The following is a 16,903-nucleotide window of genomic DNA, read 5'->3' as shown; positions in this document are numbered from 1 at the left end:
CATACAGAGTTGCTATTGCTCACTTTGAAATCATAGAGTTTCTTAATCAAAGACTTATAAATGCGTTACAAGATATGAAATAGATAATAAAACAAATTCCAAATTAGGGCTTCCAGATGCCCATATTCTAATGGAGACATACATTATTCAAAATTTGATGGCCCTAAACACAGTTGTTTTATTACAACGTGAGAAACATACATACATTTATGCAGATTCTTCATTATTTAACTTCTTTAAATATAAAACTAATATTTGGTGGCAACAATTGAAAAAGTGATTCACCATTTATAATGAATCAACGCAAAATGCCAAAACAAAATTAATAGCCTTTCTGGGCAAATTGCCCCTTTGAGCTAAAAAGATTATCTTCAAGAAAGCTGAAAATAAAAAAGCAGGAAAAAAAAGAATGGCCCACTTTGAGAACAGCACATGACACTTTAGGAGACATTAATTTTTCCTCCCAAAGACCCATCCTTTAAGGAGTTGGGAAAAAAAAAAAAAAAAAGAGGAGGAAAAATATTTAAAATAGAAAGCAGATGTCAAATTAAGCATAGCAATGCATATCATAAAGATGAGGTAAATAAAGGTACAGTGAGGACTATACATGCTCTTAATAGAAAAGAAAATAATTATTGATAAAATATTGTAAGCAAAAGCTACAATATCATTTCATCAGAAGTACAGGCAATTATATAAAGCATCGGTTAGAGTAGACTGAAGGATACCCCTTGTATTATTGCGAAGATGTTGTTTCATTTATTGCCAAGTTGTTGTTTCATTTATGTTGATTGCTGAGTAGTTGAATGTTCTGTACATCCGTAAATATACTCAGTCAGTAAATAAAGTCAAGGGAGTGAACAATGCCAAGTTTCTGCAATTCTCTGGTGATTTTTTAAGTGAAAATAGGTCAACGTGTTCATGGATAAAGAAAGTCAAGGCAGTGCACAATGCCTAGTTTGTGCAATTCTGTGATGTTTTTTTCCATTAACAAATGTATTTGTTATACCAATGTTTTATTATAACTCTCTTGTTCTGATCACAATTTGTAATTTTTCGTGTCGCATTTATGTAGGTCAATGTGCCGCCAAAAATCACCAATGGGTACTCGTAAATATACTTTTACCAAAACATCACTGTGCAAGTAGTAATACTTTATTGATTATGCCAAAGCATTCAACTAGTTGATTTATACATGTATAATGGAGAGAAAATTTATGTGAAGAGGTCCTTTGCGAATGATTAGCATACTTGATATAAAATAAAATAATGGCTGATAATAGAACATCACTAATAGCACATTTCCTTAGATAACCACTCCCATAATACAAATCTATTTAAGTAAGAGGTTATTCTCTTTGGAAAGTTCGATTGCATTTTCTACAAAAAAAGCACACACTGTTTTGCATATCATTACATTCGTCCATATCTGTGTTGATAGCAAAAACTGAATCATAATATTAAATGATGAGAAATATGCCCAAGGAAATTGCAATACAGTTTAACTAAATAAATGGTTGTATAATAGAAATATAAAATTGCATGTTTCCACAGGACTTTTATTAAGAAATAAGAGCTAAAAATTCAATAATAGTGGAGAGCATGCAGTTGTCATGAAAAATTTCATTCATACACAGTTTATGAGCACTGGGTGAGACAGTTTTGAGAAATAATAAGTAAGAAAGTTTTCTCATCATCATATTCAAAGACATTTTTTTCATATTTTGTACTTGGATCTGTTTGGGAAAGTGACTGATTTTGCCATCAGTAAAAGTTATCCTGCTTAAAACAGTTTATTTTTGTGTTTTCTGAAACATGGTTTCAAAATATGTATTTAGAAGATGCAGAAAATACACCAAGGAGGTTAGTCCTTATTAATTCATTTGCACTTTCATCCAAATTTTCCACATTATGAAGAATACGGCTCACCTCACGAAGATCATATTCTTTCATCGCTCTATAAAAATTCCTTAATCGCAAACTGGAATAACAGATATCATGTTTTCTGCAAGGAATAAAATTCCAAATTTTCCTCATTATGAAGAATACAGCTCACCTCACGAAGATCATATTCTTTCATTGCTCTATAATAATTCTCTGATCACAAACTTGAATAATAGATATCATGTTTTTTGCAAGGAATAAAACTTCGGCATACTTTATGAAGTATGTTTTGTGACACGCAGTTGTGAATCAGATCAAAGGTAAAATTCTTTTCATCTTACAATTTCTAAATTCATTCATTAAAAATTTCTGTCATCATCTACACCATACGTTATTTTTTCATAATTTCAAATTCATCAAGAAAAAAATCAAATACATTGCAACATTTTGCTCACATTAAATGACATAATAATTACAACAAACGATGAGTCAATTTCCCATGTTTCTGCACAAGTGCCGATGGAACATTGACATTTTGATACACTTAAAAACTCGCAAAACATTAGAATAAATTTTTATTTCAGAGGCAGAAACAATTTAAAAAATCATCACATCTGAAATTTAGTGTCATTCACTTCACAAATGATGTTAAATTATGCGAAAGCACAGTCATTTTACGATTAACTAAATTATCAACAGAAAAAATGCGTTCAAAATTCAGTATTAAAATAGTATTTTTATAATTAAACAGTTTCAGTGCTTTCGTAAGAGGAAAAAAAACTCAGTTTTGTATCCCTGATGGTAATAGTTTTAAATCAATATGCACAAAATTTATTCATACCACTAAAAAAATTATATGAAGTGCTAACAGAGATATTAAAAATTGAAATTGTTTTGTTTTTTTATTTATAACACGTTTAGCAGGAAATAAATGTTAATTCAAAGAACACTGCAATGGAAGTTCTCACATGTCCTATCAAACTTTTGTCAGTGATTTTAACTGAATTATCACCAGAAGAAATTTATTAATAAGCGAACACTACAACAACGAATATCTAAGATATTCTTTGACTACAACAACGTTTGCACCCTAACAAGAAATCTTCGATGTTTGTTTACATCGCACGATAAAATGTTAATCTTTGCCATAATTCACCGCGAAACATGATAAAAAGCCAAATATTGTAACCCATCAAGAAGCCCGTGACGTCACGGTAAACTTTTCCGTACACCTTTGGCGTGTGTCTGTACATAATTGTGACGGACTACCTAAAACGTACTCGCCGTACCCCCTGCTGTGACAATGCTGAATCACTATTGGCTGACCTACTTGCTACGTAAAAAACGTCACTTGTTTGGTCACGTGACAAGCCGATTGCATGGATTCTGAAGTGGAAAAAATCGCAGGCTTCTAGTGTAATTTGTAGTTTGCTGTATAAGACGTAATAAATTTTGTATGCATATACAATTCTGAATTAATAAGAAACCACTAAAAGGTACAGCTGGTAAAGAATATAGAACACAAACCTCTTCAGACATAACGCTTGAAGTATTTTATTCGGACGGCATAAGATATGTTTACTAGGAAGACAAATTTCGGCAAACAAAATATATAATTATGCAAAAGAAATTTCGTTACCGGAGCATAAAAGTATCTATTATTGTACTTTAGATTTTCAAATATCAGAGGTTGTGATATAATGTAAGAGAATTTTGATTTAACATTAGAGATTCAATTTTGAGGGAATTGGAGCTTGGCATGAAGAGATTTTTTATTTATTTTATAATAAAACAAGATTGGTTTTGTATTTTTGAAAATTTTTGGCAGAAGAACAGTTTAATCTTTTAATATTTAATTGGTATGTTAATATTTTCTGGAACTAAAGTTAAAAAATGGAGGACTGTTAATATTTGCAGTAATAACCGATATTCTGAAAAAGAATATTGTTTTCGATTATTTAAAAATATAGAGCAACTTCTGATGATGTCCGTCTTTTAAAAAGGCAAACTAGAACACTACTTTCATTGTCAATTGTAATGTATCAAAAAACATTGTTTCAGTTTTGGATGTGGGTATTCAGTTGCATACTAATTTATGTGAATCACGGAAAAAACATAAGCAGCCAGGATTGTTGACTATAGAGAATGTGGATTATCATTCTGTGATATCGCCCGTTGCACTAGTCGACATCCAACCGCTGTTAAGCGAATATGGCATGTATGAAATGCTGAGGATTATGCTGAACGGCATGCAGGATCTCATTGCCATCCCATGATTAATACCCAAACGGACAGGCATATTGTGAAGTCAGCCCTCCAAATTTGCAACCACATCACAGACCATTAGTCAGATAATGGGCATATTTGCAGCATGCCCAGTATCTGCTCGTACGGTGTGTCAACGTTTGCATCAGCATGGACTATCAGCACAGTGTCCATTACTTTAGCTTTCCTTGACAATGCAGCACGGAGAGAGATGGCTACTGTGGTGTGTCCAACAACAAAGCTGGATATAGGAGGGACACAATGTCGTCTTTTCAGACGAGTCCCGTTTCTGTGTGCATTATTCTGATGGTCATATAAGTGTCTAGAGGCTCCAAGGAGACCGCACATCGCCTGTTTGCATTCAGTATCGGCATAGGAACCCTAATGTGATGGTATAAGCAGCCACTGAGCACATGGCACACACATCTTTAGTTCGGATCGATGGTAATTTGAATGCGAGATCGGTACATTTGTGACATCTTACATCCAGGGGTTGTGCCCTATCTTTGAGGCATGCCAAATGCAATCTTCCAACAGGATAATTCAAGACCACATGTTGCACATTGTGTTCTGACCTTCCTCCGTATGCAGTGTATTTGATTGCTGCCCTGGCCTGTATGGTCTCCAGATCTGCCACCCATTGAAAATACCTGCTCAGGACTGGCCTAGCAAGCCTCTCCATCTAATACGATTGATGAAGTGTGGCATAGACTTGAATCAGAATGGAATGAGATGCCGATTTCTGTCATTCAAGTGAAATTCTACTCAGTGCCTAACGGGATAAGGGCCGTTTTAGCTGCCAGGTGGAGCAGTTGTTTCGACTGATTTCGCACCCTTGTAAACCCCCAAGCTGCTTACAAATTTAATCATTTTGTCTTCATGCCATACTATTTACGTACAACAAATATTTTTTTTATTTGCTTTCCTTCATGCTATAGCAATTTTAATGGCTATTAGTGTATTATTGATTAACAGTTATCTAAGAGACTTCAAGAGTAAGTACTGTACATAGTTTATAAAACTATTGCATATTTCTGTATACAAAATTATTGATGCAGGATAGATAGCACCTAAAGACTTCACGCAGCCATCAATGAAGTTGACAGCACATTCATATTAGATGATTTTCTTTTATACTTTTCCCTACCAACAGTAGATTGCAAATAAAAAACAAAGTGACTTACAATTACAACATAGCCAAACTGTCCTGAAGTAAACATTAACAATATATACAAAGCCAAAATAATTATATTCGCATAATATGTGCATGACACTTTGTTACTAATAAATATCAGATTGTCTCTGATCAAATTAATATTTGAAGAGATGAAAAATTAAGTTTGACACTATCATAAGCAACTGAAGTTTTTCATTATCATAGTAGCAGGGATATCTTTGAAGATATAATTAATAGCATCATTACAACAAGGTGAAATATAGTAAAACCACCTGCTACTAGACAGTTACAGGATTGTTATATATGTGTACAGTTGTTCTCTGCTTCGAAATCAGGAACTCTCTATTAATGGGGTATATCTGATAATGTGAAGTGTGCATTGCTGGAGGCTCGACTTACATTATCATCATGTTAGGAAAATATTTTGCATCATGACATAATTTATGTGCATGATAAGATACATAAAACTGTTTTGAGTGATATCAGCGGTAAATTTAGAAAGACACTTGGTACACTCCCTTATTAAAGTGGCTTTTCCATAGGTCTTAGGCATTGTTTAAGATTACATAAAGCAGTCAAGTTGATTCATGATGAATTACTAACTCTATCTCGGATTTTATTATACTTATGAAAGTTACAGATCGTGTTTAATAAAAAACACCAGAAATCATCACTGTCTTATTGACTAGCCATTTAGTTGCTCTCATACCATTTGCCATTGTGCATAATGACATAAAACTAATGCCTTAGTAGCATTGCTCAGTCAACATCATGATATTCATGAAATTTTCTAAGGGATAAATCAAACAAAAATGTAAGCAAAAGTCTTCTAAAAGATTATCTTCCCTAGAAAATACCAGCCAGATTTAAGACAAAAATACAGCATGTCTTCTGAGAAGAAAATAATTACTTACAAAATCATGTTTCCAACACTAATAAAGCACCTAATTATATATTAAAATTTCAAAAGTTCTACACAGTTGATATTCAACTAAGTCTTGCATATCTATTATTTGGCTTCATAAAGTAATATGTTGTCTAAAGTGAAGTAGTCATATAAAAACATATTAAAAACAATATATTTTTCTTAATAGAATCGTTTTTCTGAGTAAATGAATTAGAGTTTAAACAATAAATATAATAGTGCTGTAATAAAGCTTTGTAGGACTAAGGCTGGATTTCCTGCTAATTTGTACTTTAGATTTTTTTTCTGCTTTGTGGAACTTTTCTCTTCTTCATAACATCATGCTTTTAATGTACCTTTAAAAGCTAATTAATTAATTTTGACAAGTATTTTGCTTGAGAGATGCTCTCATGGAAGCTACTAAATGATATTTGTCTCATACCTGCTTTTCTGAATAGAAAATACGTGAAAGATCAAGCCAGCCATGACCTGCCTGAGATCAGTGTACAAATGTTTTGTGTCTTTAAATATGAAGCTAGGTTAAGTGATGTATGTTTAGTAAAACTCTTAATCTTTATAATAAAATATATCATAAATATATTATACCTACATAAATATGTATCACAAAACATTTGCTTAGATACAGCTAGGATAATTTCTCTTGTTAATGTTATTTTGCACAGATTTTTTAATCAAAATTGTCTCTAAAGTAATGTGCTATAGATTTGTTTTGAGATTTAGAATGATGTCAGACAAAACTGGACAAACTTTATATTTTCCTAGATCTAAATTTTCCAACTTAATGGAAATAATGCTTATTCATCACATGAAGTAAAATTCTGAGAAGGAAAAAAAAACTTATGAAAGCATTTTAATGAAAAATTAATAACAAACAGCAATACCGGTTTCTAGGAAATGATGATTTAAGTGAAAGAAATATTAATTAGAAAATATGTAAACTGACGTTTAACATGTATGTTACAAAAGTGCATAAAAGATAAGTTAAGTAAAATGTGTTTCATCAAAGAGTAAAATCTTCTGTTAATGATTTACTATGAATAAATTATTAGTAGTTATGTGTACATTTGAGAAAGAGTATAAAAATCATCAGTACAGCGAATATGTTCTACTGATATTATCACTTAACGCAGTTACCATTTGACTATTAATAGACAAAAATATAAAAATTTCCCCAATTTATTTGCAGAATGAGTGTGGATGAATCTAAACAACATAGGAACATTTCTTTAGATCAGGGGTTCTCAACCGGTGGTATACAAAGAAGCAAAGTATTTTTAACTATTAAATTAAAAAATTAAAACCCAACATCCTGATTGAGTTTTTTTTTCTAACACTCGTAAATTTATGTGATTTGAGCTTTGTTCAGGAGTGGTGGTGGTATTAAAGGTTTTTAATTTTTGTTTAGATGGTACGCGTTAGTCAAAAGGTTGAGAACCGTTGCTTTAGATTAAATATTAGAAGATAATGATAATTGCAGTTTGTCTAATTTGTAGATTTCCACAATGATTTAATATTTTGGGGGGTTAACATTAATATAAATAACTGTTGTAATCTTAAAACACTGATGACCATTAAAAGCATAACATTATTGAAGACAGGAGATAAAGCCATATTTATTATACAAATAAATTTTAATACATGGTTTAACTGTGCATGTGTAAGCAAATCAGACTTAAAGTACATGGTTTAAAAAACAGTTAAACTTGGAGTATACCACCTCATACAGCCATTGCATGAAGATAAACAGATACTGGATGTGCACCGAGAATACGTGAGAAAAGTACATTTCAGTTATTACCAGTGTTCAGCTGATGTAGCCATGGGTAGACTGTGGTACGTTAGTTTTTTTTATAATCATAGGCCTGATATATTCAGTAGATAACAGATCTGATGAAATCATAGATCAAGGGATTAATAGATCAATAGAAAAAATGGTGGGAATTTAGGATTTGTTCTCTGTTATGTGGCATACATTCCTTGTTGATCACTAGTTCTAGACAACCTCTAAAGATAGACAGCAGTGAGCTTCGAAAACCTCAGAGTAATAATAAATGATTCATCAGATTTTAAAAACACTGCCTTTTCATAAATGGTATACATACAATAATCAAATTTTGGAAATGAACTAGAAACTAAAAAATTACCTCGCATGCTACATACATTTTATGAACATTGATCACATAGCACACTTCCAAATGGCTATTTATTTCACATTTTTTGTACGAGTTTCCATACTGCATCATCTATCACATTTGAAGTCTTCGATTGGGCAAACATTAAGGAGTGCATTTTTGTACATAATGTACTGTTAAGTACAAATTATGTTATGTACAAAATGCACCTGGTGCTCACATGGTATTTTTGTACATAATGTAGCTAGTGCTCACATAACATACACAGCAAAACATTTGTTGTACATAAAGAAAATTTGGATAATTTCTCAGTCTTTACTTGGATTCAATCATTATAATATGCATAATATTTTCGATATTAGAATTTTTAAATCTGATAAATCATTTACAGTAGCCCTAAACAATGGTGCCTGTTCAACTGCACATTAAACATGGAGGCTGTTTTTTGGGGGGTGTTTAATTTATTTGATTACAGTATAGTAACTTGGCTAAGGGTAGAGATACTTTCATGGAGTACTTTCAAAGAAAAATTAGCTTATACATATTTCATATATGCGGAAAACTATGAAAACACACATGCAGCCAACCCGTTCACCAGAATGTGAACTCAGGTCGAATTATCAGTATTCAGCTGCTTTACTGCTAGCGAAGCCAGAGCTAGACATTTTATCACCTAATAGAATAACTGTTTTTGCAAATTATGCCTTCCAATTCCTGCCAAAATTCTAAAAATTTTGACGCTCCTATGTCTTGCTGCCCATTGCACTCATACAGGTTGCCCTGGCCACCAATGAGCATTAAACGTGAAGGCAACTGGAATGTAATGGACCATACGATTACACTTGGTTTCAGACCTGTATGGGGATGCATAATGCATGACATAATGTGGCATTTTTTTTTTTTTGATGCAGACCATGGATGTGATCCTTGATGGTGTTGATGTATTAAGATTCATCTGAAAAAAATTAATTTATATTATTTATCCTTCTATTTGCAAAGTTGTATGCACAACTATAGCTGTAGTCACTTATAATGTTCTAACGAGGGTTTGGTTAGGTTACTTGAACATGGCAAAGCATTTAAGGGCTGCTTATTTTTTCTACCAAAGTTAGCTGAAACAATGGTCACTTAAAAAAAAAAAAAAAAAAACTACTTTAACTTTTTGCTATGTAGCACCTACTTAGTTCTGAACTGAAGAATAATATAACTATAACAGCCATACATACAGATTATGTTATCTTAATCAATGAGTCAAACTAGTGAGTTCATTCACCAGCTCAAGTAGGAAAACCAGATCAAGTAGGATACTGCTTTTTTTTTTTCTTTTTTTTTTCTTTTAACATAATTAAGTATCAATGTGCTTTAAAAATGATAATTCAAATTGTGACAAAGGTACCTATTTATTATTAATACATCTCAGATTTTTAGAGGTAGTTATTTCCCAGCAGTGATGTCTGTGCATTTTCTTTGGTGGTAAAGTAAAAATCTCTTAGATTGAAATAATAATCATTCCAAAAGCATATTGCAATAGTAAAATTCTGATATATGCAAATAAATCATTTTGTGGAAGAAAGGAAATTGGTTTGAGGGAAGGACAGCTTTTTAATTTTTGTTCATCACAGTTCACAAAGTGTATAACTTACTCAAAATAATTCTAAAATGATGAATTTTGGTACTTTCTAATTTTCTGAACCTCACCAGAATGCTGTGAAAAAGTATTGATGGTCTAAACCATGCTCTGAAGAAAAATTTATGTGGCTACACATGTCACTAAAAATCATTTATATGGCAACCCAAGTATACACATAGCATTCTCCCAGACAGAACTTCTCCAGATATTTTCATCAGTGTGGTTGCAGATTATGATCCCTCCTATGGGAATTTCAGTACTTCAGCATTTGGGTGGACCACATACTGCAGTTTCTGTTGTCTCTGGTAAAATCTTTGGCGATGTTGCTTTCTGCATGCATACAACATAAAAGGCTTCACATGCCTCTCTTTCCTTTCTCCTTTTAGGATTCTGGTGCCAAAATTTTGCAATTTTCTGATTTTTTTATTAAAAAGATTTATAGGGAAAACAACGGTGAAAAAAAGCCTAGAATTGTGCGTGTCTTGTATTGAAGATGAAGAATGTAAAACAATAGGTGGTGGTGGATGCATCGTTGAAATAAATTTAAAGATATGCAAACATCCCTCTCCTAACTCACCAACAAGTTTGCAAATGCTCTTCAAAGTTGCCAATGAGTTCATGACTTGCCACATCTGTGGTAAGAATGTAAATTCCATATATTTTATGGCTCTTGTTAAAGATGGAATTAAACACAGGAATTTTAATTTAAATATAAGAATTTTAATTTAATAACTTATATTATTATATTTGTTTCCCTTAATGGGAGAGCAAACATAAATATTGAATAAATGAAGTAGAATAATAAATAATAAATGAAGTAGAAATAGATAATGGAAATGACACTGTGTATTGTAAAATATAAACGGAAATTTAGGATAATCCAAGCAATGTTTGTGTGTCTAAAAAGTATATTCCTTACTACCTAATGCATACTAAAGGTTACTGATAGAATTAACTGAGGTTTCAAGTTATATTCAAAGGTTATTTTTAATTTAATGGACAGTAGGCAATGTAGGCATATATATTTTGCTGTAAATTGACTGGCAAATGTTATTCAGTAAAGGAAAAGATCCCACGTGTGCTTTCTCTATATAACTACTTTGATCTAGTCCATCATTAACAATATTTTTCCTGGGATTCCATCTCAGAGTGAAAACAGATAAATTTAAGTGCATAATTGTAAACTTTGTATTACGTGTATAATTGTAAACTTTGTATTACGTGTATAATTGTAAACTTTGTAATCTTATTCTTAAAAATGTGGTTGTATCACGATAAAAGATTAATAAACTATGTTAAATATTGTTTTTCCAACATTTCATTAGCAAAATGCAATATGGATATAACCCTCTCAAGCAAATAACCCATTTTCCTTCGTTTGTAATGATCCGGTATTATTCAAGTGTGTATTGCATAAAGTGAAAATATATATTAACATATGAATTAATTCAGTTGTACATTAAATCACTCTGACTTAACTGATTTTTTTAAAGGATTAAAACATAACCGCTCTAATCCGAACAAGTATGGCTAGAGTATGAGAAGCTTTACCACGTGACAAAACAAATGACGTCGAAAGCTGTATGTTATGTCTAAATTCTTCTAACCAATAGCAGCGAAGCAGCTCTCACAGCAGGAGGTACAGCGAGTACGTTTTAGGAACATGCGTGCGCTAACCTGTTCTTTCTACGGACCTTGATGTCTTGCAGCTGCTAAGTCCTTGTACCGACGGAAAGGCACACAGGCAAGGCCTGCGTTAAATGAAGAAACCTTTGATTTTCTGGCAAGTTTGCCGCGTCATATTTTGGTTTCAGTTTATTTCTTGGTTGACGCAAGGCCAACTAGATATCTACAGGCCTGCTCCAATTGATGATCACAAGATCTGACGTCATAATCTTAGGCTTTCAATTTTGTAAGTTGAACTTGCTTCGCCGTAGGACTGGTGCTAGTGAGAGAATTGTTTACATGTGTTTTTTCTTCTGAAAAATTTTGTATTTTACCGGAAAGTAAAATATTATATTGTGAATTCGAATTTATAAGAAAAAGTGTGTTTTAGAATGCCAAGAAAGTGTAGTGTACCTAAATGCCGGTCAAATTACGATAGCACTACTGAACATGTGTCCACTTTCAAATTTCCTTCGGATCCTGTACTCTCTCAGAAATGGATAAAAAATATTAATCGCAAAGATTTTGTAGCTGGCAAACACAGTAGTGTATGCATTAAGAATTTCGAAGAAGAATTTATCGTTCGAGAAGATAAAGCTGTTCGTGATGATGGGACGGTATTAGTAGTTCCTAGAACTATTCCAGCTTTAAAAAAAGATGCTTATCCAACGATTTTTCAAAACCAGCCATCTTATTTATCGAAGAAACTTCCCACAAAAAGAAAAACACCGGAAGAAAGAGAAGCAGAAATTGATATTCGTTCTGATAAACAATTTGAACAGTGGAAAAAGAATGATATTATTAGCGATTTTGAAAACCTAATAAATGGTTTTGCAAAAAAAATAGATCTTCCCTCTTCATGGATATTCATTACCAAAGGTAAGATCTTTTGGCTATCGAAATTAGAATTTTTAAACTGTCCAAAAGTGCTTGTATCTTTAAAAATATTGGAAGATTTAAATGTAAGAGTTTCTTTCAATGAAAATGAAATTCCCATTGAAAAGTTCAAATGGATATTTGGAGAAGAAAAGCTATGTGATAAATGGTCTAAACTTGAGACAATGATTGGCCATTTGATGGTTTTTCTGCTTCTGATATTCATGATGACTGCAATTTAAATTTAGATAAAATATCAAAACTACTGTTGAAATGTGCAGAAACAGAAAATAACCCACATTCTGAGAAATTTATGTTTTTGTATGAACAGATTCAATTAATGCAAATGAAACAGCCTTCGTATAGTGCAGAATTCCTTGCCTGGTCTTGTTATATATTTTATTGTAATCCAAACAGCTACAATATTATACGTAACAGTAAGTATTTTATATTGCCTCATCTAAGGCTCCTTTAAACCAGGCTGAATCACCAACTTTTCTCTCTTGGCGAGGGAGTGAACGCGCTGCCAATTTTGGCGCGTTTATCGCACACGCTGGCTGAATGTCTGCTGTTTTTTTAAAGATTTATTTTATAGACGCGCGGCATTCAGCGCATATAAACTTTTCGGATAATTTATTAATTCTTGAATAGTATATAGACGTTTTCACTTAAATAAAAATTTCGCGTATATTTTGTAAACATATTCAAAATAACTTATTCTTTAGATGTTTCAGTTTCGTTAGCAGACTGTAATAAATAAGATATGAATAAAAACTTTCAATAGTGTCAAATGGGGAAATAGTTAAAGCGTAGAGTGTGCAAATAACTTTATCTTAATGACATTTTAACAAAATTTCCATAAAAACACTGTAAATTCATACTAAAAAAATAACTTAAGAATATGTTGTCATTTAAGTCTGAGGTATATGGAAATAATTGTGCAAGATTCTGAAGAAACACTTTCTTTTAAATGTGTGAAATATTTCATAACATATATGGAAGAAGAAAGTACAGCATTCTGTGTTTTGGATGCTTTTCATCAAATGTAATATAAATACGAACTAGAAACCGTAATAAAAAGTCCTTCCTCTTCAATCAGATCACCTTTGTGTTGCATTGTATTTGTAATACTTCTAAAAATCCAATTTTTACCTAAATTAAAAAACAGTTATTCCATAAAAGATAATAACTTTGAACGTATATAGAATGAATTTTGTAATTTGAGTTATGTTACAAAATAATTCATAGTTTATATATTTTATACTAATAATTTAGATAAAACCTGTCCAATTTAAGAATGTGTGTTAATCACATTCTTAAATTGTAAAAGGACGACTTAACCACATGTAATTCATTTCAAAGCATAAAAGAAAGCTTATTTTTTATTTTACACAGCAACAGCATTTTCATTCAGTCAAGTTTTTTTAACTGCTAGTTATTATACATAATACTTAATTTTAAACCCATTCTTATTAGAAAGCATAACTAAGAAACTTCTTTTTAAAGCACCACAGTGATTGCAAAGAATGTCGTTAAATTTACAAAAGTATTGAAGATATATTGAACAGCATTATAACAAGAAAGTACTGTACAAAATATGTAAATTTAGCATAACTTCTTTTTTAGTATTTGCATAGTTTCCTCCAAATGAACCTTAATGGGAAGTTATCTTGAGAAAATTTAAAAGTATTAAAATGGCCTCTATTTAAGATGTAACTGCATTTATAATTATTTTGTAATTGCGAATAGATTATATTATTGCAATTAGATTATGCACTTACAACATAATTGCATAAAGTAATGAAATTAAGAGTTCACAGATACAATGTAATATAATTACAATGCAATTACCTAAATTGTAATTATAATCACTTATTTAATACCACAATATTATTACAATCACAATGTAATTTAAATTGTGTACTATATTTGCATACCCTCCACTCAAAAGGAGGTACTGATAAGCCTGGAAGTTATTATCAACAAAAAGCCTGTTCAGGACAGTTTGATGACAATTTCCACCGGGTGAAAAGTACATTCTTAAGCCCAGGCAAATCATGAAAATAAAAATCATTTAGTTTTATGATTGACTATATTTTAAACCCTAAATTTGAATTATGCACCAAATTATTTACCTATATTTTAACATACTTTATGAATTATTAGAAGCGATATGGCAAATATCTTCTAAAAATAACTGTAAAATATTTGTATCCATTAATTGATTCAGATACACACTTTTATTATTTAAGTATATCAAAATAACAGTTTCATGTTCCTGAAATACAAAAATTATGGAAAAAGTTAAAGTAATATTCTTAGAAGCATATGATATTAGTCACCAGATGCAAAATTATAGTTAATTTTTTTCCCTAAATACAATTTTATTACACAGTAGTCAAATGTGTAACTTAATAACATGTTATATAAAAAATTAATGATAATAAGTTTATCAGAAATGAAATAATTCTGCAAATAAACTTTCTGCACTTGAAAATTTTCTACACCTGAGGGGAGGGAGAGATCTAGTAAAATTAGATTTATTATAACTTCAGTTGGACCAAACACCTTCTCTCTATATATATGCATCACTAAAGAAATAAATAAAATTATCATGCTTAAAAAACAGATATACCATACCAGTTTTTTTCCCCTTGTTACCCTTTACATTGAGAAATAACAAACAGCACAACACTGAAAAATACTATCCTTGAAATTTTGTTTAAATGAAGAAACACACACCATCTTTTTATTTAAGCATTACACTTCAAAAACAGATACACATACCAATTTATTTTCACTAGCCTTTATACTGATAACATGCCATATAAAAATGAAAAGAATTATCCTTGAAATTTAGATAAAATGAAGTATCACAATGGGAAAATTTATGCACACGGACATCTTTTTTCTATTGCATGTCGTCTGACATGATCCACAAGTGCCTAAAAATGTACCCAAAGAAACGCATTTCAATATTAACAAAAAATTGTTTACAGATTAAAATTCATTCATTTCATACCAGTATTATAAAGATCATGCATGAAACAAATCTGCTTTCCCATACTTTTAAGTAAAACTTTTATACTGGAAAATAGACTATATTTCTATATATTAGAAACAAGAAAATACTAATTTGAATGTTCTGCATTCATTTCTAAATCTTTACTCCATTGCCAAATTGTATAATACTGTGATTATAAATAAACTTGCACAATCCTTGCAATTATTGAAGTCAGATTATATATATTTTGTCTCACACTATTCAATTTATTCTATTGACTTCAGATGTCAATGTCAAAATTCTGGAAGTTATTTTAACCAAGAAACAGTAGTGGGCACCGTGCATAAACAACTCATCTAACTTTTTAACAATAGTGATTATAAAATAAAGAAAAAATTATATATCATTCCAACGATATTGCAACTATAGTATAATGTTACATATATCTTTAGCAAACATTCAAATTTTATCTTGACTTTCCAAATTATTATTTATTTTTTAATAAATTTCAATATGCTAATGATTTTCATGTTACATTAGTATAAATTCCACAATTAGCACAGGAAAACAAAATCCGCGCTTTATATTAGAAGAGAAATTTCTTTTCCACATTCAAAACATCTACATTGGCGATGTTTGGCGACGGGTACATTAACCCTAGACTAATTTAATTATAGCTATTATTACAGAAATTAGCAGATACTCAGGTTATTGTACACAAGAATTTCACTTTACTTGCACATTATAAACATCAGAGAAGATATAAACTCTAAATGAAGGCGTAATTAACATTATACTTACTAAGCAAAGTTCAGCGCCTGGACCAGGTTTCCAATTGTCTCTTCGGCAATTATTTACCCATATTTTTCTTCTTTCTTCATTTTTAGGAAATTTTACCAATGTATGACCTTTCCGTGAATGATTTGAACGAGTAATAGCTGTACATCCGCCCATTTTACACAAAAAAAAAAAAAAAAAAAAAAAAAAAAAAACACAAAAAATTGTTGCACCGTAACTACACAGCCGCCATTAAATCTCCCACTTGGGAGCGCGAATGCCTGATGATTCAGCCTGGTATATAGGAGCCTTAGCCTCATCCGTCATACTTAAGGAAGTTATCTCTGAAAATTGGCCGAGCAGATTCTGGATTGCAAACAAGTCACTGGATGTATTTGAAAAAAAAATTGTGAAATTTTAAATGATTCTGAAAAAATTGTCAATTTATTATTAGATGAGATATATATAAAACCACAAGTTTCGTATAAAAGTGGTCGTGTTTTAGGTTTTTCGGATAATTCGCAGATGGAGGCCACAACTCTGCAAACATTTATGATAAGCTCTATAG

General features: G+C 31.3%; 1 long non-coding RNA gene across 1 annotated transcript in view; it reads right to left on the bottom strand.

Moving 5' to 3' along the window:
• LOC118181980 (uncharacterized) overlaps positions 1-16,702 on the bottom strand; it is a 42,728-nt gene extending 26,026 nt beyond the window's left edge. Inside the window, exon 1 of the long non-coding RNA XR_015042764.1 lies at positions 16,360-16,702. This is a non-coding gene — a long non-coding RNA (uncharacterized LOC118181980). The remainder of the gene's footprint in view (positions 1-16,359) is intronic.
• Between the last annotated feature and the right edge of the window lie 201 nt (positions 16,703-16,903).

This window comes from Stegodyphus dumicola, chromosome 1 (assembly GCF_044657685.1).
Source record: "Stegodyphus dumicola isolate Sdum_Otavi_A_Nest chromosome 1, ASM4465768v1".
In the NCBI taxonomy this organism is placed as follows: Eukaryota; Metazoa; Arthropoda; class Arachnida; order Araneae; family Eresidae; genus Stegodyphus; species Stegodyphus dumicola.
This window is presented reverse-complemented; position numbering and strand designations above follow the sequence as displayed.